Source organism: Callorhinus ursinus, unplaced genomic scaffold, assembly GCF_003265705.2.
Source record: "Callorhinus ursinus isolate GAN/ISIS: 27379988/994484 unplaced genomic scaffold, GSC_fseal_2.0 scaffold5, whole genome shotgun sequence".
Lineage (NCBI taxonomy): Eukaryota > Metazoa > Chordata > Mammalia > Carnivora > Otariidae > Callorhinus > Callorhinus ursinus.
In genome coordinates, this window is record NW_027397067.1 from 76,547,843 (window position 1) to 76,573,261 (window position 25,419).

A 25,419-nucleotide genomic window follows, 5' to 3' on the forward strand; every position below is an offset into this window, starting at 1 on the left:
TGCCTGCTCATTCCACTTTCACTGGTCTGGGTGTCCTGAGAAATCACCTTGCCCACATTCAAAAGTTGCCATGACAATGTAACGAGCCAGTCCTAGTAAAATGGCCTTGAAAACAGAAGGTTTTATGCTTCGTTGAAGGCAGGAACAACGCTGGTAACTATTTTTATTTATTAAGTTGTATCTTTCCCAAATGCTCTGTACTAAAATAGAACTGATCCAACCTGCAGAGGAGAAGAAAGGAGGGGCCTTTGTTCAGTGTATGGCCAGCTAGGCGTGGGATGCACGGCCAAGTGCCTCAGGCTCGGAGTCGCGCCTGCTGGGTCTCTCCCAGCCCAGCACGTCCACCGTCCACCCCAGTGTCTTCAGATGCCTCCTCAACCTGGCAGCTCTGTTTGCACATCTGTACGTCAGTCTTACAGGCTCTACTTCAGTGAGGATTAAGTGGCATGTAAATGAAAAGCCTTGGTGAATAACTTTCACAAAATTCTAATGTTTGTCTTTCTCTCTTCCTTATTCCAGGACTCAGAGCTGAGACTTCTGGGGTTGACCTTTTGCCTTCAGTCTTGCTCACAGTCTTCTCACGCCGTTCCGTGGGCACCTGCTCGTCCAGCACCTTCCTGTGCTTGCTCCAGTCCCTGCTGGACAGGATGAGGGGCTCAGGATTGTTATGAGGTAAAAATGCATGAATGAATACACATATGGATATTTTCATGTACACGGGGATGTTACGTGTCCTTGCCCTTATGTCAGACAATGGAGGTGGAACCCAGGGGCCCCGGGACCCTGTCTCCCTGTCTCACCCCGCCCCCCATGCTGTCCATTCTGGATGCTGCCACCACCCATTGTAAGTGTGGACTTTCTCTTCTGCTCACATTGGCTTGGGAATGGGGCACGGTTCCCAAAGCTCCTCATTTCCTTCTTTCGGATATTTTTAAAACAGAGAATGGTGCTCTCTAGTCATCCATAGGTGTAAAGAGACAAGATCAACAGGGAAGAACCAGAGGCAGGCTTCCCCATCTCTCTGACAGGGGTTCTTAATTCTCACAGTGTTGTCACCATCATCCCTACACATACATTCTGGGAACGTAGTTTCTAGAACTTCCTTTGGAATTTTCCTCCCTTATTCTAGGATGGGTCTTCATGAACCTTCCTGCCCCTCTAGGTCACAGTGGACACTTTTACCATGAAATCTGCTTAGAAGATATAATATTTATTTTCTAGCTGTCATGCTATTTTTGACATAATTTCATATATTCTTTATAAACTCTTACAAGCCTGGTCAAATGAGCCTTGATGTGAAGGCTATCAATTATAGCCACTTTATTTCTTTTAATGAATGTTTCCTTTCTTCATGAGCCAGCATTTGTTGGGTAGAAGAAAAAGATGTTTGTACAATTCTGTTGACAAACCAAGTCTGAGCCCAGTACAGAAAAACATAGCAGCCTCTTTAGCCTGAGTAATGCTCTGGCTTATAGATTCCATCCATCCCTTGCTTCTGGCTTAGCAGGGATTTGGCTGTAGGAAGGGGTGTGTGGCTGATGTGACCTTGTGGTTATTTCGGAAAGGGGTCCACAAACATCCTCTGGCCTTTGCTTCCTCTAGTAGACAGAGCACCCCAATATGTCCATGCTCTAATCCCTGAATTTTGTGATTCTGTTACTTTATGTGGCAAGAGGGACTTTGGCGATACAATAAAGGTTATGGCCTTCATGATCTGGAGATTATCTTGGATTTTCAATCTAATCACATGAGCCCTTAAAAGTGGAGAACCTTCTCTAGCTGGAGTGAAAGAGCTGTAGCAGGAGAAGTCAGAGTGATTCAGAGTGTGACAAGGACTGGACCCCTTATTGCTGGAAGGGCCACATGGAAAGCATCGGAAAGGGCAAAGGGCAGGCCCTAGGACCAAATGCGTGGCCTGCTGACCATCAGCAAGGAAATGGGGACTTCAGCCCTACGACCACTCAGAACTGAATCTGGCCAACTACCTGAGTGCGGTTGGAAGTAGATGGACCACTAGAGCTTCTAGGAAGGAAGACAAGTCTGCTGACACCTTGATTTTGACCTTGTGAGGGCCCAGAGGACTGCTGATCCATACTGTCTCCAGACTTCTGACCTTAAGGACGGTGAAATAATAAATGGGTTTTGTTGTAGGTGCTTGATCTATGGCAATTTGTTATGGTAACGCTAGAGAACAAGTACACTGCCGCCCAGGTGGATGCTATTTTCTATATTTGGGGGGGTTGGGCGGTGGTTACCCTGCTCTGCTTGGTCCTAAGTGCTTGTGGCTCTTTGTAGGGAGGTCTTGCCACCCACCACGGGAGCCCAGGATCATGCCTATTTTCTCCTGCTTGTGTTAGCAATCCTAAACTTCCTCAAAGATCTGGAAGCCTCTGGCTCAATGGGAAATCATTTAAAAAAAAAGTACCAAAGAGAAACAGTACCCTCATGTTTCAGAAAATATTACTCCACTACCCAGGAAATCGCCATGTGTATATTAGGGGCCATGGAACAGCGGTAGCATGTAGAAAGAACGTGCGTGCACATGCATGTGTATCAGCGTTGGGGGAAGGGAGGGCAGGCTGAGATGTTAGGGGGGGCTCTCTGGTGCAATCTACTTCTAAGCTGAGACTTGAAAGAAGGGGCCTGAGGAAGAGACCTCCTGGGAGGAGATGCTGTATGGACAAAGGCCTGAGCGTGAGGACTGGGGGTAGTAGGGGATGGCCGGGATGCAGAGCACTGCCTCTGAGCATCTAGACGTTGTCAGAAGAACCTGACACCAGCCAAGTGTTTTGTGACTCAAGAGCCAAATGATCAGACGTGTTTTAGAAGGATCACTTTGGTGATAAAAAAAAGGCCCGGAGGAGACAATAGGAGGAGGGAGACCCATTATCTTCAGAGGATTGTTGTGCCTCTCTCCGAAAGGTGTTATTACAACCGGAAGGGTCTGGATGACTTTTATTAGCACCTGGCACTCAGGCCCCATTTCCCACAGGGGCGAGGGGCCCCGATTGCTTTAGCTAAAGCTCAGGTCCAAACTTGAGTAGCAGAAGATGCTTATTTTTGTTTCTCTTTCTCCCTGGTAAAGGCAGTGGAACAACAGAAGAGAAAGAAGAGAAAATAAGCCTCATATCAGTCTCCACCTCGTCACCCCAAAACGATGATTTTCGTTCTCGTAGGTTTATCTCTTGGCTTGTCCAAAAGCCTATATAATTTTACACCATTGCAATCCGGCTGTATACAGTTTTCTGTCTCGCTTTGGGAAGTCGCTTTAGCACCTTTATGGGGTCATTTTTAATGCCTACCTAACACTGTGCCAGATAGATGCTCAATGGTTTTAATGAGCTATTCTTTTTCTACTGGGCGTTAGTTCCTCCCAGAATTTTTACACTTGTAAATAATATCTCCAGCATATAGCCTGTATTGGGGGGGTGGAGGGAACCATTCTTCAGGTTAGATTTCTTCCAATGTTATTACTAGGTTGAAGATTAGGAATCTTTTTGGCTCCTGAAGCCTATTGCTCAATTGCCGAGAGGTGCTACTTGGAATAGTCACTCTCTCCCCATCGCTGGAGATCACTGAGGGGACAGGAAGAGGAAGCAGCTGCTACTGAGCACCCAGTCCCAGGCACCTTGGGTTCGTGGCTCCCTGACTCTTTATAACAACCCTGTGAGTTGTCCTATTGATTGAGGTCTTACTTCATGCAAGTAACTTGGCTAAGTGCCTTTAGTTCTTTACCTCATTTAATCATCAAACGAGCTCAACGAGGAAGATGCCCTGTGCCCATTTTGCAGATGAGGAAAACTGAGTTTCAGAGAGGTTAAATCACTTCTCAAATCAAGTGCTTACAAAATAGCAGAGCTTGGGGAGCTTGTGTGGCTCAGTTCGTTAAGCGACCGACTCTTGATCTCAGCTCAGGTTTCAATCTTACTGTTGTGAGCTCAAGCCCTGTGTTGGGCTCCATGATGGGTGTGGAGCTTACCTAAAAAAAAAAGAGAAAAAAGGAAAATAGTAATTTTTCTACTGCAGTGGTAAGTAACACACCTTCTCTATACCTGCTCATCATGAGGCTCATATTTGTAGAAGCATCAGGAGGCATAAGCAGCAAAACGATCTAAAGATTGAAGAGCAAAAAGGCATGCTAGGAGCTATGAGCACGAGTTACAACTTCTTTTGATGAGTCATAATTACCATCTGTTGTCCAGCCTAGACTGAAAGCTGTCAGGGCTATTGTCGGTTGTTTATAAACTGTATCCAAAGAGTATATTCCTAGGAAGTCCATACTCCTAGGCTCCAGACATCTGTGTGAAAGGGCTAGGCATCTGAGTAAGCCCTTGACCAATTGCATCTCTGGATTCGTGCGGATGACCAGCCCACGGAAGTCTCCACACCGGGAGTCTCCAGTCTGGAATCTCCACCTGGTAGAGGGTCATGAGGATCCCATGAAGGGAGAGGAGCCATGGGCATTTTTAGCCTGGGGTGAGAAGGGTGTGAAGGCAGGAAGTGCATGTAATTACACTGTGTCTGGATTCTGCACTGGATTCAGACTTTGGAGGAAGTAGAGGGTGCTATATAATCCATCTGCTCCTGGTTAGCTTGCCAGAAATAAAAGTATGCACAGAAGGCGAGAGGAGGGAACACTAAGGGGACTTGGGATAAATACCCCCCTGTTGCTATTTTGCCTGATGTCATGACACGTCAGAAAAAAAACTAGGTTGTTGTCTTTGGAAAAGAGGGTAATTTTGTGATGATGTAAGCTTATTTGCTTGTTTGTCTGTCTCATTGCTTTGTATGTGTTTAGGGTCTGTCTCCCCAGTGCACTGGAGGTTCAGAGTCTTCTTTCCAGCTTTCCAGTTGTGCACTTTGACACAGTGACTGAGGGCTGATTCTGTGCTAGTGTCTTTGCTGCACGGTGGGCCCTGGTGATGAATACACCAGAGTGATAGGTGCAGTGGTTTGAGTGTGGTCAGTGCCCTGAAGGGCCCAGAACAGGGCTTATTAACTTTTCCCAGGGCAGGAATGGGTAAAAGAGATAAGGTAAATTTTCAAAGAAGTGGGAGAGACAGGCTTTGGAAGCCTTATAGGAATTTGCCAGGGAGACAAGGAGGCCATAGCATTTCAGGCAGAAGAAACAACTCAGATAAAGGCAGGTTTTGTTTGGGGATAATGCAAGCTTTTGGGATCTTGAGATCTAAAATGTACGGTAGTGATGGTGGGAGTTTGGAGGAGGTGAAGGAACAGGGCAAAGGATGGGCTGAGAAGAGAGGTGGGACACACAGTGGTCTTGTAGGCAGGGACTGTGTTTTGACTTGTTACAAAGCGATTTGACCCAACAGTGTCAACCACCCATACTATGACACCGGGCTATGTCCTAGAAGCGTGCATTAGGACATGAGGTTGAACCCCTGTGGGGTCACCCACTAGCCGTTTTTGTTATGCTAGTCAAAGTATTTCATCTCTTTGAGCCTCAGTCTTCTTTTTTTTTTTTTTTTTAAAGTACATCAGTTTTTTTCACGGGTTTTCCTTCACAGATTAAAAAAAAAAAAAATCCAACGGCATTTAAAAGCACCCGACACCGTTCCTGGCAAGCTAATATTACTTTCTTCCCCAGGCATTCACTGTTGCCCAGTAAATTTGGACTGGATATAATTTCCTTAAGCAAACATAAACAAATTAAAAATGATCAGTATCATTAATAAAAGAATGTGGAGAAAATGTCTGTCACTGAGCAAAATTGCATCCTGCATAGTGAAAGGGCATGCAAGGCAGGGGAGGGCAGAGCGGAGGGTAGGAGAGAGAAATGGGGCCCACGGTTCGTGGCAGGTAATGATTCAACACCGGGATAGAGCTTTCCCTGAACCCTATGCTGAGAGACCTGGTTAATAGAGACTGCATCACATAAGCGCCCTTTGCGATGTGACCCTCCTGGGCGACAGAGACAAAGTCAGAGCCTCTGTCACAGGTACTCGTGTTCATTCTTTTCCTCTGTCCCCCGAGTCAGGGAGCAATAATTCTTTCTAAGCTGGCTCCTGAACATGCAGTTAATTTAGATCTATTGAGTTTACAGGGATTACCTTGCTTCCTTTGTAGTAAATAAAGCCGTAAACAGCTGGTGAAATTGATTAATGACTCCAGGCGAGCTGCAGCATTTAATCAATGGCAAAAGCTGTTCATTGGGTGCAGCCCAGAGCAGAGAGGAGCCCGAGGCAAGGACTCCAGCCTCCGGCAGCCCAGGTGACCCCAGGCAGGAGCTGCAGCCTGGGCAGGGCAGGAAAGAAGGGTCTCTAGATCATATTTATCCAATCTAGACTATGGTCTCATGTGTTTCCTTGTCATATTTTGTTTGGCTGGGGATAATTGTTTGAATTATTATTTTTTAACCACTATAATTATATGGAAAACAAGAAGAGAAATGCAAATAGATAAAATTAAAAAAAAAACAGATCTAATCCAAAATAAATCAAAGTAGTTTAATTTTCTCATGTTCATATCATGTTACTGGTAACACATATGCATAATTTTTGCATTTTTTTATTTTGTTCCCCTACAACCTATTCTTCGCAAGCAATCAGAGACATTATCTAAAAATGTCAATTTGGTCACACTATGCTCTGCTTATACTCTTTAGGAGCTTCTTCAGGATCTTTAGAGTAATATCTCCACTCCTTAGTAGGCCCAACAAACACAGCCTCCCACGGTGGGTCTGGCTCATCTCTCGGACTTCATGTCTCATGAATATCCTTATTATTTACCAGATTCCTGCCACACTGACCTCCCAGGTTCTCGGGCATCCCCTGGGTTTACTGCCAGTGCTAGAGCTGTGTGTCCTGCTTTGTCCTCTGTCCAAAACATTCTCCCTCTATTCATTCCTTGATGATTCCAATGCAGCATACACGTGTGATACTGTCTCTTGCCCCAATTCAAATTAGATTCTTCTCATTAAACTATCTCCGGGTAAGCTTGTACTTCACTTGTGCTTCACCACAAGTTAGAGTTTCCAGTTACAGTTATAGTTTTGATGCTTTTCATTCCATGTCCTTTTCTCCCCTAGACTGTAAGCAGTCTGAAGGTGGAAAACATCTATTTAATGCATCATTGTATATGCAGTTCCTGGCAGAATACCTGGATTGTAGGTGAATCATTTTTGACTATTGAATTTAATTATAAAGACACAATTTTATATTCTGCCCTCTTCATTTAGCATTACATTATAAACCTCAGACCTCAGTGATGCAGTTGATTGGTTGCTTACTATTCCATCAAAGAGACATAACTCATTTTGCTTAATCATCCTCTTGTAGTTGGGTGATTGATCTTCATCTTTTATTTTATTTTATTTTTAAGATTTTCTGTATTTATTTGAGAGAGAGAGCACAAGCGGGGAGAGGGACAGAGGGAGAGGGAAAAGCAGACTCCCTGCTGAGGAGGGAGCCTGAATCGGGGTTTCATCCCAGGACCCTGGGATCACAACCTACACTGAAGACAGATGCTTAACCGACTGAGCCCCCCAGACACCCCCATCCTTTATTTTATAATGTTTAAGTTTTAACTTCCTGTGGCTGACACACTAAAGAATTATTTCTAGGGAAAATGGGTGAAATAGAAAAGAATATTTTCTTTGCTGCATAGTTAGTCAGAAACGCAGTCATCAAAGTCATCAAAGTCATCAAAGTCATCAAAGGACTTGCCACGCAGCAGACTTGCCCGCAGAATTCCTGGCTGGAAGGGGGGCAAATGAGATCTGCCAGGGCGAGCCTGGGAAATAGCAGGAGGTACCAAGCAGGGTAGCTCTCCCTCTATTCTTCTAGACGCAACAGGTGGTGACAAGCTCAAATTCTGACTAAGTGGTGAAATCCACCATAGACCATATATAAATAAAAGGCTGTGGCTGTATTCTAATAAAAGTTTATTTACGCAAACAGGGGCAGACTATACTTGGTCTTTGGGCTGCATTTTGCCAACCTTTGGTCAAGAGAATTGAATCAGTTGCTATTTGTAAAATGCTTAGCTAAATGTCTGGAACATAGAAAGTACCTTATAAAATAATATTTATTATGGAGATTATGATGATGATGATGATTGGCATCTGTCAATCTACTGGACTTGGCCACCTGCCATCATCTTGAGATTTCTTGGATTTTGACATCTGTAATAACAGACTCTGGTGGCTCTTTCTGCCAGCACAGCTTTGCAGAACATAATATTTCCCTCAACGAAACTCAGTAACACCCCTCTCTTTAGGTATATTCCGTTATCATGCAACAATTCCTAGAGTCCTTCACAAATTCCAACCCTCTCAATTTGGACGCATTAGTTTAAAGCATATAATTACTTCTAATTGGATTCACGGTCAATGTGCTACAGCACTATTAGAGGTGTAATCAATAATCACTGTATGGAGCAATTCTAGCTCAATGCCATCTCCTGCCCAAGCCTTCTGATCAGTTGAAATTTGACTGCATATCAGGTAACACCCAACAAATGAGATCTGTGGCCTTGCACCCAGCCTGTGATTATTGCTGGATTTTCCATCTGCTTCAGTGGAAAATTGTTGGCCACATGCACAAGAAGAAGAAACTCTCAGCAAGGTGTTGAAGTGGGAGGGGTTGATGCCCACCTTCTGTATCCTTATGGCCCCCGAGGCAGAGAATAACACGGGTGCATGGGAGAGGAAAACCCACAGTTACATTTATTGATGTATTTAGCTCAGCAGACCTCAGGAAGGGTCTTCGAGGTTTATTTGAGCTAATTCTAAAACCCTTTTAGAAACACCAGAATATATACAGCCTTCTCCTTGCTCAGAAGAGTTCATGTAAAAAGAGGTTCCTTGGCCCCATCCGCCCTCTTTCCTACTCTCCAGCAGCCTCCTCATGCAAGGAGCAGGGACATTGTTCCTTGATCTTATTCTTGACTCTACAAGCTCTGCAGTCCTTTTATTTTTTCCAATGATTTTTTTTTTTTTAATTACCCACGAAGGACTAGAACTGAAGATAGGAGAGAGCTGAGACTCTGCCTCTAATATTCACCAGTTCTGTGACCTAGGTGACCACTCTGGGCCTCTGTTTAGAGGGTAGATTAATTCCAAGGTCACTCTAGCTCTAGCCAGCTGGGTTAACGAATGGTGTCTGAACCTGCCTTGCATGCATAAAGGGGTTTATGCATCTTCTTCATGAATTAACCTGCCTGGAGTTCAGAATCTGAACTACCAGCCGTTGAGTATAATCAAAGTTGAGGATGGTTTGAAGTATACCTTGTTTTATAAGTTAATCCATCCTTTCTATAGGAAATTTTCTCATATAAACATTTTTTAATAAGTTAAATTGAGCCAGACAAGTAAAGTCAATGAAAGAATCAAGTAATGTGTTATTTCTTAAGCTCCTAGTGTGTGCACCATTGCAGGAAGTAATGGAGGAACCAAAGAAATGAGGAAGGTACCAAACCCCAGTCCAAGCTCAGTGTCAGGTATATGTATTTTGCTTACAAGAGTGAATAAATAGTGCATCCCCCCAATTACAAGGTGGACTCCATTCAGTCTTAGAATGAATACTGATCAAAGTGGAAACCACCTTAATATTGCTGATTAGGTGCTGACCATATGGCAGGTATCATGCTGAGCCCTCTGAAGACCTGGTCATAGCCCACCTCCCATCATGAGACTGGTTATATCCTTCTAATTTTACAGATAAGAAAACCAAGACTTGGGCTTACTAAGTAACTTAAGGACATGCTACAGGAAATCAGCACTAGAATCAAGGTTAGACTCAGAACTGCCTTGACCCTAAGGTCTATCAACTGGACGCATTGACTTGACCACTTCTGCTTCTGTGGGCCTAGTGGCCAACTTGTCCTGAGAGAATATGGGCACCTCCCCTCAAGCCCTGCCACATGGCTTCCATCTTAGTTTCTTAAAGCCTTCTGATCTTTCACTTGATCTGAAATTTTCACTCTGAATCCACTTGGTTGCCTAGAATCTTGAAAAATTGCCTATTGTTTCCTGGTTCATGTTTCTTTGGGTCCAAGCTGGTGGTGCTGGTACCCCCAACCCCTGCATGAGAAGTCAGCTACTGAGGGATTGGCCAACCAGAATTGGTGGGCTTGCAGAAGAGACCTTCTCCTCCATGTCTGCTTCTCCATGTGCCTGACTGAGTCAGAGTCACTCTGCTCTCGTGGCCACTGTGGTTAAGCCTGAGTACCACATACGCCACTGGACTCTCAATACTAGATTGCTGTCCACCCAACTTCTAGGCTCTCTCTATAAGTACATCTCACTGGAACAGAAAACAGTTATGGAGTTACTTCCTAGTTGTGGGATCTTGGGAAGACCACTCACCTTCTCAGAGGCTAATTGCCTATCTCTGAAGTAGGCAGAATCCTGGCACCTTCCTCCCAAGATGGTAAGGATGAGAAGCAAATGTTGAAAAGCTCCTGACACATAGTGGTTGCTTAGTAAGTGGTGACTTGGTCATGGTGGAGGTTGATGCCAGTTGCTCTTTCTTGGCTCTTTGCTGCTTTTGTGATGGTGACCATCACCTCTTTTACCCCTTTGCTGTAAAGTCAGCCTCACTATTTCATACTTCCAAACCTTCCAAATTTACACAGACCCAAAGAAACAAATCCAGCATGCACATAAGTTAATTAGGAAAATGAAGCAGATCAAAGGAGGCAGAGGTAGTTAGGAAGGAAAAAAGAAAGAGAATTGGGTTCAAAGTGTGGTTGCTAATTAGTTGCTCTGGATTTATAATGCCAAGAGGGTCCATCAACCAGAATACAGAACGAAGGCATGAAATAAATTAGCAGAGAAACTCCGCCTTGCGTTGACTCTGTGTAATAGGCCAGAGTCCTTGTGAGTAATTAATAGCAAGTAAGGAAGCCAATTTACTCAGTAACTGAAGGGGTCCTTGTAAAAACCTTTTTATGGATAAAAGCAGCGATCGTGGAAGCAACTGGGAGCTACGTCATAGGAATGAATCACCATGATTGATTCCTGAGGGAAGTCATGCTGTAAGAGTGGGGTTTCATAGGGCGATTGTAGATTTGAGGGCCACACAGAACAGAGGAGATGAGCTGAATGGAGATCCTGCGGCCAGAGATGGAAGCTGAGATCTTCCTCCATTTGCTCTGACTTTTGACAGCCTCACCTCACCTCTCTGAGTCTCATATTTTTATTCTAAGTGAAAGACAATGCATGCCTCATATAATCCTCAGGGCTCTTGTGAGGATCAAAAGTGAGAAAGAATTTTGTAAATTGTTAAGAGCCTTGAGATCTGAGCAACCTCAATGATGAAGACAATAGTAATCCTGATGGAGAAGATGTTGGAAAGGATTCGGGATCAGGCTATTGTGAAGCCGAAGTTGACTCCTAAGTGTTACAGCCTAAGGACAATGCCAGAGCCTATTGTGTACCCCAAATACTGTTGCCCTAGCTCCCTGGTGCCTCCTTGTTCACCTGCATAATAGCACATAATTCTTGATATGCATAGTTTCTTTATTTTCATTGCATTGCCACTGTGTTTTCTGTCCATTCAACAATCTCATTCTATTGTTTCCAGTAATCTACCCCAGTTTTTCTTGGGTAAATGTCAGGGAATAAGGGAATGGATCAGTCATGCGCCGAGCTGTGTGCAAGGCCAAGAGTTGTATATTCCTCACACTACTACATCCTTTTAGCAAAATGATGAGATAGATAGACTATTTTATTAATCCAATTTTGCATTTGAGAAAAGTGAAGTATGTCCAGCATGATACAAGTATTAAATTACAGAGTCTAGAATTAAGATCACATCTGTTTCATTCGTATTGATAAATAAAATAACTCTTTTACTGAGTTTAACCTTGTTCTGTTCAGCTAAGTTCTGTTGTACACTCTTCATGGGGAAGTAACAATGGCTTCTGTGAAAAGATCATATTTCAAGGCCCAAAGCTACGTCCTGAGTCTTCAAGAAAAAGGGAGTTTTAGTCTTCAGTCTAAAGACGTATTTGGTATAGTGAAGAGTTTGCCTCCCCCAGAAATTAACCACCTAGTAGGAATCTTCCAGGTCAACTAAAGAGCATGTTACTTCGATAGATACTGGTTCTATAATCACACACTTGCGTTGTCTCCCCCACCTCCTGCTCACCAAGAACTATTTTCACCAGTAGTCACATTTGAATTGTGCTGTCTGCCCAAAGAAGTGATGCCTTTTGGAAGCCAACTTCACCCTGGATGTGACTTGTAGACACTGTTGATGCCTCCTTCTGATAAAGGTACCATGGGGCTTCCCATGCTAATGTACAAGCCTTTTGGGAAAGTCAAAACTCAAATGTGATTTTCAATTTCTAAAAACATAGATGAGATAGAGCAAAGCCTTCCAGAGAGAAGGAAGGATAGGAAGGGTCTAAAAAGCGGTGATTGATAACAAAGGCCGGAAGTAATGTTTCCCTAAGCATGCCGGCGTTCTGTGGGAGAAGTAAGTGTTACAGACAATGGGGGTTCTGTGTGCACATAGATGTGATCCAACTAATATTTCAATCCTGTTAAACACTTGTAATAGTGTTACGCTTGTAATAGTGCAGCACTCTTCAAAGATTCCTAAATTTATTTGCTCCCACAGCCGCACTCCCCACCGCTCTCAAGCAGTGTCTCTCTGCTCCTTCTCTGCTCTACTGTTCAGTGAGACATAACCAGGACCCTGGGAATAGGCCGGGCAGGTGAGCACAGTAGGGGCTGCAGATGAGCTGTCTGTATCCAAGCTCTTAGAGGAGACGGCCAGCGGTTTCATCTGTAATTTTACATAAAAAGTGGTTTAGGAAAGAAAATGGCTTATTTACAGGCCTGGATTACATATTTTCACCTCTTCAGTTGGGCCTTCCTGTAGTCAACCTCAGGAACATTACCCTGTGACCCTTAGTTTATGGGCGAAACACACACACATATCCCCCTGGGAGAGTTCTGTATTCTTCTTTCTGAGAGCATTTATTAAGGAACTACTATGTGCCAGGTCTCTGATAGGAAATGTGATATGAAAATAAACTATGTATATATATAATATATTACATATAGATATATATTACATATATATAACATATACATATATACTGCATATCTTTATCTATATATATATGGTTGCTAATCTCAAGGAGCTCAGAGTCTGGTGTAGGGGGAAGAAACAGAAACAAACAAACACAAAATAGTCATTCACAAAATCCTGTGATCAAGTGCTACAATGGGAATAAGCCTAAAGGCATAGAAAGGATAGACAACCTACGCTAGGGGAGAGCATTCTAGAAATGAGAAACTAGCTTCACTTAGTCAACTGAAGAAGACATATATGAAAGGTTTCAAAGGAGCTTCTAGATCAATGTAATTACATTACTGTTGGCTCGTGTGAAACTGAGGTCTTCCCAATGGAACTCAGAAGATTATGTGCTTCGTCTTCAAACCTCCCTGGCTTTCTTCTCTGATTTAGATTCTGCATTTTGGGTGACATAATTAAATCACTCTTATGTGGGTTTGACTGAGTCTGTTGAAATAAACCCAAAAGCAGGCAGTTACTGATTTCTCTATAAAACACAAGTGTTTTAATTACTGCGTACATTGCTAATAATCTGTATTAGTTTTGTTTAAAGTATTAGTTTTGTTCATGAAGAATAAGATTTGGACAACTACCATTTCTAAGTAGAAATATATTCACTTCTTCCCTAAATATCATGGTTATCAATCACTGTTTGACATGATTAGAGGCTTCTTGCTAAAGTCTTAGCTGATTTCAGCCTGTCCCATTTTCCTAATGATGAACTTCTGAGCTGTGCTTATGCGGAAGGTTTCCACATCTGACTTTTTCCATAAAAAACTAAATTTGCACAGTGGCATTTGAATTGAAGATAGTATTTTCGTGTTTACGTGGGAACGTGAATGAATCCCACTTTGAGGAACATGAAAGGAAAAGTTCTTACCATATATTGTTTCCCAGCCAGAAAATGATTCTCAGAGGAGGGTAGGGAAACCGTAGTGAGCTCTGCTAAAGTAAGTGTTCACGGAAGGAGCAGGTAAGCCCTGGAAGTTTAAGTTCTGTAGGCTAGTGGACATGAGCCGGTGCCTGGTACACAATAGCTGCTCAGTAACCCATTTTAAATGAATGAGGATGCAATGACTTTACAGTTCTTTGATGATTACAGTTCACTTGATAGCACCTCTGTTATTTATTAGAGACATTCCCAGAGATTGACTCATTTGCTTCTTTGCAGTTTTGGAAAGTGTCAGTGGGGGAGCTGGTTGCTTCCTTCTCCAGCCATTTCAAGGTGCTGGCAATCATTCCAACAGTCCTTGTGAACGTGTTCAGGAGTATGTCGTGGCTGGGCTCACACTCTCTCCCCTTCCCTGCTGGCTTTAAAGGCCTAACTGGTGCTCTAAGGAAACCCAAACTGTTCTTGCTCCTCTCACTGCCCCATGGCTTGATTCTCTGGCAGGGTCCCAGATGTCTTTCCCTCCTTGCTGCTGGCTCTCTGATTCCTTCCAGCTCTTGATACACAGTTCATGCCCCAAACTCTTTTGATTTGACTTGCCTTGTATGCCACTTCTCAGCCCTTCTGTTCCAGACCCTCTCTTACTCATTCTCCATATTAGAGCTTCCATTCACTCCTAAGATAGGATATTGGAGACGGGGAAGCCATCTTTGATTTTGATTCTGATTCTGCTCCTACGTTGCCTTGTTACTTGGATATGTTCACACTTCCTTCTCAGTGTCCGTGCACCAGGCAGCTCCTACCACTCGGCCCCTGAACTTGACCATGCAACGTTTTAGCCAATGGCATAATAGCAAACATGACAGATCCCGACTTAGAAGCTGTCTTTGGAACTGCCTTCCCAAGTACACATCTCTGAGTCACCCACATCTGACCCACTGCTTATGTTCAATCCTCCCTTGTCCCCCATCTTGGGTAACCATTTGGACTCTTGTCTCCCAGCTTCGTCCAGCCATCGCCCGAGCCTTGGTCCTGCCTTTGTCAGATGCTGCAGACAACAGCTAATACAGAATCCATGCCATGTGCTGCTAGGGGGACCTCCAGGAAAGAAGCTGTAGATGAGTTGGAAAGAAACAGCTTAGGAGCAGAGATACCTCTGCAGAACGCTGACTTGATGTTCTGTTTGGTGGCTAGCAGTTTAAAGGATCAAGAGAATAAACAGGTGTGTGGGAGGCATGAACCATGACCCATGGGTCTTAGCATGAGAAAGGCCAGCCCACCGCTGAATCAGCTCTGAACACAGGTGGCCTTACGGATCCAGAAAGGGCAGACTTAGGTGAGGCATACCCATCACCGGAGACAGACTGCGGCATCCAGATTCACTCCATGTTAGGACATCTTGTACAATCAGGCAGCACAAATTGGGTCAAACCCTTACAAGAGCTGAGGTTTTATAGCACAGGGGAAGTGAGTTTTCCCAGTGTCAGACTTCAACTACCAACTTAATGCTGCTTCATGTTAATTAAACATATTAATATAATTCAACTGTAAGAGAATCTGTATAGCTTTTCAGATTTTCCTCAAAAGGGCTAAAAGCGGGAAGATGCCAACTCAGAAAATTTTCATGAAGGTAATTACATCGTGGCAGACATCCAGGCAAGACATACACACATGAGGGTTCCAGAAGCAATTTTTTTTTTTAAGCCTGCACCCACTGCATTTTATTTTATTTAGCTTCGCCACACATTGTGGGTTACACAGAGACAAACACCAATCAACTTTGTGGAGTAAACTGATTTGGATTTGAGTGTCAATAATGCCAGTTACTAGTTAGTGTGCAGCATTGAAAAAGCTACTTCAGCATTGGAGGTTCTGTTTTCTGAGAAAATGAGGAGCCAAGTTCACTCAGGCAGTGAGTCTGAGGACTGAAGTGGATTAAAACACACATGCACACACCCAAGTATGGTATGAGGCACCAACAAAAAAAATGTGTTACTATTACTATCATCCTGTGCTTTTTGTTTATTTTTTATCTTTTTATTAAAGATTTTATTTATTTATTTGAGAGAGAGAGAGAACACAAGCATGGGGAGGGGCAGAGAGAGAAGCAGACTCCCTGCTGAACAGGGACCCCCCCCCCAACATGGGGCTCGATCCCAGGTCCCTGAGATCATGACCTGAGCGAAGGCAGACACTTAACCAACTGAGCCACCCAGGTGCCCTCATCCTGCGTATTTTAAAACATCTGGTCATTTTGCCAGTTTTTCGGAGAGGATGGTAAAAAGAAAGCAGAATTCTGACCTTCCCGCCAAACCCGTGCAGACTTCTCACCCAGGATGTCTATTGGCATGACCACCATGTGGGTTCATTTTTCTCTCTGCTCTCTTGAGTGTGAGAACAGAGGTGATCAATTACCTGCTCCCACGACAGACCTGAGTGGAGGCAGTTCAGAGATGAATGGTTGAAGAACATAAGAATAATGACATTTACATATATATATGTGAGGAACGCTTTAAAATTGCTTTCAGAGGAAGGACAGAGAGAGAGAAAAAATATCCCCCTACTGAAAATTATAAAACATGCTGACTCTTTTGTAGCAAAATTGTACCCCAGGTTGATGCTATTCATAATAAATTATGGTGATTTATTTATACCAAATGTTTAAGAAACTTGCCAGATTGATGAAAAATGCATAGGTGTGCACTTTAGTCTGACGCCAGACATAAAATGGGGGAAGGAAGAGCCAATGTGGAAAGAGAGGGAGGAAGAACCAGGAGGAGGCCTAGGGGGTGGTGGAGTGAGGGAGGAAAAAACCTTTTATAATTAAAACCACACAAAGAACGTGAGCAAGATTCATGTAGATGTCCTCAGTCACCCATTCCTAAGATCACAATAAGCTGTGAGTTTCAGGATGGATCCAAGGGCACCGAGGTGGCAACATACGGATGGGGAAGGGCACAGAGTTTGGATCCAGGCTGACCTGATTCAAATCCCAGCTCTGTCAGCATCCACAGTGTGACTTGGGGTGTTCTTGATCCAGGTTCCCCTGCCTTTGCAACATTGACCCCAACGATATTGGTGGAACCAATGAAAATTGAGTCAGCATAAGCGAAACAAGCTTGGGCTAGAAAGTTGAACAGCAGAAGTAAAGTTCAAAGAGAGGCCTTCAGGAATCCAAGGCTCCATAACGAAATTCAAGGTCAAAGCCCACCAAGGGCTGACCTGGAAGGCAGACACAGAGACCCCAAAAAGTGTGAGGTCAGCTTGTGGCTAAATCACATTTGCATCTTTTACAGCATGACGCTCTCTTGCTCTCTCTTCCAGAGCTCATGCCTGCATATATAGGGAAAACTCAAGCCATGCCATTAGCTACCTCTTTAAACGGTACAAGATCATGAACGAAACACTCTTTCTGGCCCTGTCTTATCCCAGGCTCCTGTTTCCCAACTGTCAAATACAATTAGCAACTTCTTAGGTACTTTTCTGGAGATTTTAAGTCACACAGAAGAATAGACACATGTGGGGCATCTGGGTGGCTCAGTGGGTTAAGCGTCTGCCTTGGGCTCAGGTCATGATCTCAGGGTCCTGGGATCCAGCCCCATGTTGGTGGGGGGGTGGTCCCTGTTCAGTGGGGAGTCTGCTTCTCCTTCTCCCTCTGCCTCCTCCCCCTCGGCTCCTGCTCTTTGTCTCTCTCTCTCAAATAAACACATAAAATCTTTTAAATAAAGAATACACACATGTGTAGATGTAGGTGAGAGGTAGACAAAGATGGACGTGCAGGTAGAGGTAAGCATGCAGACGTGCAGACGCAAACGGAGATGTAAGGTGCAGACGCTTGGGGAGTTAGGGATGCCGTATAGACAGAGCCGGGGCTGTAAGTGTAGATGCCGACGCAGGTGAGTGATGGAAGGGGGTATGACGGTGGGCACAGACGTGGTTGTAGATGGAGGTGAGAGATGTTAAGTGTTGATGCAGATATAATTGCATGCGGAGATATGGATGTGAGTACAGGTCAGATGGTGATGGAAACATACACGTAGGTCCGGGCATGGCTCCAGGTTCAAGTGTTGCTGTAGCTGTCGCTGCAAGTTTAGACAGAGGTGTGGACCCGGCTGGAGGAGTAGGCAGAGGTGCAAATGTTTCAGCAACCCCCCTGCCATGTGCAGGCCGTAGCGTGCTGTGCCTACCGCGTGCTCCACCGCACTCAGGAGAGACAGACCTAACCTTGCCAAGCACGGACAGTTCTCGTTGCATAAACGAACTGTGACTAATTTTCCCAGCACCCTATGGCAGAGCATTTCAGTGACGTCCGGTATTTGATCTTACAAAACAATATATATATATATATATATATATATATATATATATATATATATGTATGTATTTTTTGTACTTGCATTTTCAGAGTATGTGTCTGTCAACAAAGTAGATGAGGTGGAATTGTTTCGTCAAATGATGTGAGCCTCTAAAACTTTTATGGAGAGTGTCAAAATGCAGGGCCCCAAATCCCTGGTGAATGACTGAATCCGCTGGAAAAGCCTCGCACTCCAGCCTTGGCACCTGACAGGAGTCACTGCGAGCAAGTCTAGACCACCTGTTCTTACATCAAGCTTCATTGCCTCACTCTACAGGTTACTGCTCAATCACCAGAGAGCCTCTGACCATAGTCATCATAGCTCTGTCCACGCCACATTCTAGACACTTACAGTTGAAAAATAATGTTAGTTGAATCTCAAATGCAACTCTATTTGGAAAGTGCAAATATTAAATCATGGAAATGTTAATTAAATGTGGTACACTTTGAAGAAATAACCATTTAGGTAAATACATATTCTTTGCTAATCCTTAAAATATGTCACTGATACCTGGATTGAATATGGGTTTTGTACAAAATAAAATGTTCCTTTCTAAATATTTCTGTGGATCCCCGAATATCTTTCTCTGTTAGGATACGCAAACAATGAATCACAGAACACTACATCAAAAACTAATGATGCGCTGTATGGTGACTAACATAACATAAAAAAAAGGATACAGTTCTTAGATTTTAGGCCAAATTGCATATAATATTAGATAAATTTCTATTTTATTTTTCTAGGGAATGATACAGTCTGTTTTATTTGATCAAAGGAGGCTAGGGTGGCAGTCAGGAGTGCACAGGACTGGTTTGAACTCATGCTACATACGTAGGGTATCCTAGTTGAATCCGTATTTACCTTGTAAGAAATTTTAAATGCATTTTCAGATTTATATCTCACTTTGAGATTTTGTTATTCACATTGTAAAGGGCTTAGAGAGCTTTGGGATCCATAAGGCAGTGGTTCTCAAAGTGTGGTCCCACAAATAGCAGCTTTGGCATCTCGTGGAAATCATCAGAAATGCACATTTTTAGCCCCTGCCCTCTGCTCTAAAGCCTCCACCGAAAGGCTAGGACAGAGGCTGGTTTCCTGCTGCCCACCCCAGGGATCCTCCACCAGAGCCCCTGGTGAGGATGCTGGGAGCTCCTGGGGAAGGTATTCCAACCTATAGAGTAGTTTGTGCCTTGCCTCATTTCACACTTTCCGGTGATGCTGCTCCTCCTCTGTGGGACCATCCTTAGGTTTGTTCTTATTCATTCTCCAAATGTGAGAAGACGAAGCAGAAAAAAAAAAAAAATCACCCTAAAAATAGGCCCACACTGCAAGTTTATACAGTGAGGATATATTTTTTTTAAAGATTTTATTTATTTATTTGACACAGAGAGAGAGAGCACAGGTAGGGGGAGGTGTAGGCAGAGGGAGAGGGAGAAGTTCCCCGCCAAGCAGGGATCCCGATGTGGGACTCGATCCCAGGACCCTGGGATCATGACCTGAGCTGAAGGCAGATGCTTAACCATCTGAGCCACCCAGGCGCCCCAAGTGAGGATATTTTTGATCCAATCAGAAGTATCTCCTTTTTTTATGTTATTATTAAAAAAAAACAAAATAGAGAAGTATCTTATTCCCTGCATGTTTTTACACAGTAAGTTTGGCATTAGCCAAAAGTTAAATATTTCTCCCTAGCAACAGTGGCAACTTTCTGGCTATATTTACAAATTGCCTTTGACACAAATGTTCTCAGGAGCTGTTTGTTAATGTTCTAAAACATAAATTTAAACAAGGTATTTGGACATAGATTAGAGCTGGTTTATCCACAAAAGCAAATGACGCAAAAACAAAAGGCATCACGGGATTTCTTCACCTCACATGGACCTACCAGACATGAGAGGTCTGTGGGATGAAGATGATTTCTGCCTCAGACAGGAATTCTTTTTATACTTCCTGACATACGAATTCAGAGGTGGGAGAAAAGTGAGTAGAGTCACCCAGAGATTTTCATGTCATTCCTGTGCCGAAGCTCCTCAGTGGCTCCCTTCATCATGGAAAGCACAAGCCTAAACCATCGTTATATTCACCTTTTGAGTTATTTGCCAGTTACAAGGAAGGACACGTCACATGGTATCCTTTGGAATTCCTTCTTGCCTTGTCAATAGGACAGACCGCGACCCCCTCCTCTGCAAACTCACATAGGTGTTCTGCCTGCTTTCTCCAACCCTAGATGCTCAGGCCTTGGCTAGCCCACACGCCCCATCAGCACCTCCTATGGCACCCCACCCCAAATTGAAATCAGTCTTTCTCTTGTTTGTTTCTCTCTGATTTATTATGAACACTTTTGACAGAGGTCATCTCTTGTTAACTTCTGAGCCTCCAGACCCTCCATCAGATTCATCACATATCAGGAACCTCCAAATACGTTTGTTGAACCTACAAGTAGACTCTTGAGCAAGGAATGTGAGGAATATAATGAGGAGTCAGAGTTAACACTTTGTTACTATTTTCAAGATGGTTTCTCCAATTTTTTGCTACTTAGGGTCTACACCACAGCACCAGTAGAATGGAGAGGGAGCCAACAAGTGATCCATTCTTTAAAAAAAAATTTATTATGTTAGTCACCATACAGTACATCATTAGTTTTCGATGCAGTGTTCCATGATTCATTGTTTGCGTATAACACCCAGTGCTCCGTGCAGTAGGTGCCCTCCTTAATACCCATCACCAGGCTAATCCATCCCTCCACCCCTCCCCTCTAGAACCCTCAGTTTGATTCCCAGAGTCCGTCGTCTCTCATGGTTCATCTCCCCCTCCGATTTCCCCCCCCTCATTTTTCCCTTCCTTCTCCTAATGCCCTCCCTGCTATTCCTTATGTTCCACAAATAAGTGAGACCATATGATAATTGACTTTCTCTGCTTGACTTATTTCACTTAGCATCATCTCCTCCACTCCCATCCATGTTGAGGTAAAAGTTGGGTGTTCATCCTTTCTGATGGCCGAGTAACATTCCATTGTATATATGGGCCACATCTTCTTTATCCATTCGTCTGTGGCAGGGCATCTCGGCTCTTTCCACAAGTGATTCAGTCAGAACAAACAAACAGACTTTTATTCCCCCTATTTTTTCCTCATTAATTGACCCAATTCACTTGGAAGCTCCTCATAGAGCCAAATTAGGTGACATCTGCTCCCAGTAGCGCATGAGTTCCGTTTGTTCCATTCACCAGCTGAGGCTCCTCATGGAGGAGTGGAGAATGACCAGAGGGGCCAAGGGCCAGTCAAGGATTGCTTTGGGGATGGTCTGGGAGGCAGTACATGCATGAGTCCTGGAATAATGTGGGATCAGGGAAGCATTTCCTTTTCATTCAAGTCAAGTAAATTCAACAGAGATGGATTGAGTTGTAAAGGCTTACCATGAAGGATTGATCAGCACACACTCACACATACACATTCCACACAGATATGTACTCATCACACCCAACTGCACATACCTCTAGTATAGAGCACACCTGGTTTACAGAAACAACGTGACAAACAACAAATAGACTGTCCACTACAGACATCTCTGACACGCCTCCAAAGCCGTGACACACATCCTCACCTCACACGCGCATTCCCATGGGCATACCCAAAAGTACAAGGGTGATTTACACACACGTATCACACCAGTGTATCTACTTGTACTATACATAGAACTTGCCCACATTACTCACATTGTATGCACACAGCTATCACTCATGTACAAAAACACAATCAATAAGCATTGACACACCACCAACAGAGGGGCCCTCAAACTTTCCTCAACTACATATCCTACACATATTCATAGCCATCTCCCATGCCCCAGAGTCCATGTCCTACACAGCTAGCCCCCATCCCCTTGCCACAAATCCCATTCCTCAGTTGTGATACACATACACACAGACACACACATTTATACTAGCGAGCACATACACACACCTGTTCACCCATGAGGATACAGCTGGCGGGTCCCCACACACAAGAGGAGGCCTTTGACACTGTAACAAGCGAGGTCGGTGCACGTCTGAAAGGGATGGTTTTGAATAGCAGGCTGTCTGAAACACCCATACATGTCGGACCAAAGCTTCTCTGCTGCTAGAAACTCCTAAAAGCACAAAGAGAACACACTGCAATGGTCGCCTTTGTTGTCATCATTGTCGTCACCGTCCCTTTGTTGTGTGTTGTCATTCACTGAACATGTTCAGACATGTTCTTATGTTCAGTCCTTGTGATGTGTATTCGGGATGAGACACCAGGAGTCTAAGGAAGGAGGTGGCTTTTGTAGTGTGACATAGTTATAAGAGGCCAGAGTAGGGCACACATGACCCCCTCCCCCTCGTCCCACTAGACCAGTGATTCTCAACTGGGGAGGGGAGGCAGTTTGCCCCCCAGGGGACATGGGGACATCTGGAGACATTTTTGGTTGTCACAACTTTGGTGGGGAGGTTACTACTGACACTTCATGGGTAGATTTCAGAGGGGCTTTTGAACATCTTACAATGCTCAGACCCGCTCCCTATAATAAAGAATCGTCTGGCCCCAAATGTCACTAGTGCTGAGACGGAGAAAGCCTGAGCTTGACCCACGTGGCTTCCTGACATCCGTGTGAAGGAGCTGGGAGGGGGCTGCCTGGCCTGACGCGACCAGGCTCTTCAGATGAAGACGGGAAAGGGGGAGCGTACGCTTCTCCCCGGGCCTTGTGGACATACAGCTGGCTGAGTTTAAAGGCCAGGAATAAGGTAGACACATAAACGGCTTCTCTCTGCTGGTGTTATTTCTGCCTATGCCCTCCAGAAGTCATCCCTCTAAGAAATGAGAATTTTATTAAATCGGAAGGACTGAAACCGCAACATGAGCTATTGCTGAGTTGATGAATGACTGCCCTACTCTTAAAGGTACATGCCTTCCCTTCAGTAGCAATTAAAAGAGAAACCAGGAAGAGCAAATATAAGCTTCTCCTTGCATGACATAAATCAGCTGGACAGGCCCTTGCAGAGCTGAAATACATCCATCAGGGTCTCCCATTAAATCAATTAGCAAGCAAGAGGGAGGACAGAGGAGACCTGCAAAGTTCCTGGCAGCCTTCTCTAACAAAAGAGCCTGCCGTTCTGGAATCTGAATCCTCCCCTTGTCCTCATTTCTTTGGGCACAAAAACTGCTGGGAGTCAGGGGAAATGAATCATTTCATAGGAGAAAAAAACAAACCAGCTGTCATTTGATTCACTAGGAACTCTGAACAGTGAGGGTTGTTCTTAGGCTTAACCTGAATCCAGATCCTTCTGTGGTCCACTGCCCAGTACGAGTGGTAGGAACCTCTTTTGTCAGACGATCAGTAATTTGTGTGTTTATTTCCAGGCAATGGGAATGATGTACTTCAAATCATGTATGTTCTCTCTTCTCAGCCTTCTAATGACTGAGGGACCCTCACAGGCCTGGTTTAATGACATCTTAGCATCCCCACAGCAGTGCACTGTTTGTAGAGACCATTCAGGCCATTCGGGTTGATCTCACAGCAATCCAATAAGGTGGTAGCATGGCCATTATTATTCTTACTTAATAAATGATGAAATGAACCAAGTCTGTGAGGTAGAAAGTGACTTGACCTCAGCCACTCAAAGTGACAGCAGAGGGATTAGAATGCACGGATGTTAGGAGTTTGGGAGTTTAGGAAGTGAGCAGCTAATAGCTTACATTCATGGCACTAAACCAGAGGTTCTCAGTGTGACTTGCTTACTACTGGAAGTAGAGGGATGCTTCCAAACATGCTGGTGTCTGGGTCCCCACCCCAGATATTCTGATAAAACCAACGAGGTTGCAGCTTAAGCATCTGCTTTTGGAAGTTCTCTAGAAGAATCTAACGCACGACCAAGTTTGAGAATCACTGCACTGGATATTCACTACATTGCAGGTTGAGGAAAGGGGCCCTGGGTTTTTGGAGTCACTACCGTGGCCTGGTCCGTGACTGGAGCCCAGTGACATCTGACTTCAAAGTTCGCCATCTTTCCAACCTGCTCAAGAATAACTCCAGCACCTGTTGGGTACCCAGTAGTCTCCACAGAGCTTTCATTACCCACATCGCTTTGGTTCTCACAAGCACCGTGAAATGGAGCAGGGCGAGCCCTGGGGCTGTCACGTTACAGATAAGGGAGTTTCGGCATTGTTAATTTTCAGAAAAGAGAGATTGGCAGCAAATCCTATTCTTTCCATTCCTCACCCTTGAACTTTAAACCTCAGTCTCCCAACTACACAATGCTCTGAAGTCTGGCCATGAGCAAAATGAAACCACAATCTGATCCCCTTGGCTTTGGAAAGAGGTGGGAAGAGAGGCATCTGTTTGCTTTGTTACCTGGGGGAATGCAGCTGGTGCTAATCAAGTGAGGCAAAGTGGGAATGATTAGAGTCACATACCTTGGCCCTATTTCTCAGGCCACTGCTCTATCCTAAGGTGACCGAACAATGATATTAATTGGATCGGAGATGTCAAGGGCTGAGGGCACAAGTCGGTAGTTAACCAAAGTTTGTGAGCTTCTACAGGGAGTATGAGATGTAAGAAAGAAAAGCAGACAAGCTGGCTAAGCAGTTCACAATAAGAATGTAATCAACACAGGAAGAAGTTGAGTGATTGAGCCACTTTCCAGGTCAGAACATCTTTGTTCTCAGATCCAAAGGGACACCATGCAAGATGGAAATTGCATAGTGGTGAAACAATGCAGTACTGTGGACCAACGTGTTTTCCTAATTGATCAGCAAAGTTTGAGCTTGTATGGAGCCTGGGGACTTGGGGCATTGACTCCTTTGCCTGCTCGTCTGTGTTTGTATCCTCAGGCCCACAGAACTCCTGATGATAACGAGGGCTCAGTGCATGCTTCTGAATGAATGTGTGCCGGGACAGCCTGAGCACATGGCTGTGTATTTCCTTAGACAAAGATGGGGTAAACTTTCTATTGTTTTCCTTAGACCCAAATTTAGCTGTAGCAATCGAATACTTTGTGTAGTGGGATTTGCTCTTATAGGACCTCAGCACGGTTTCTGGGCTACTGAAGTAAAGCCAGCACCATTGTCATAGCAAAGGGCCTTGGGCAATTGTGACACATCTGTCTTCAGGCACTC

General features: G+C 44.2%; 1 long non-coding RNA gene across 1 annotated transcript; it reads left to right on the forward strand.

Annotated features, from left to right (window-relative positions):
• Positions 1 to 269: 269 nt before the first annotated feature.
• Positions 270 to 18,834, forward strand: LOC141372857 (uncharacterized). The gene is made up of 3 exons (XR_012378371.1): positions 270 to 402; positions 520 to 672; positions 18,344 to 18,834. It is a non-coding gene; the product is annotated as an uncharacterized lncRNA (long non-coding RNA).
• Positions 18,835 to 25,419: the final 6,585 nt, after the last annotated feature.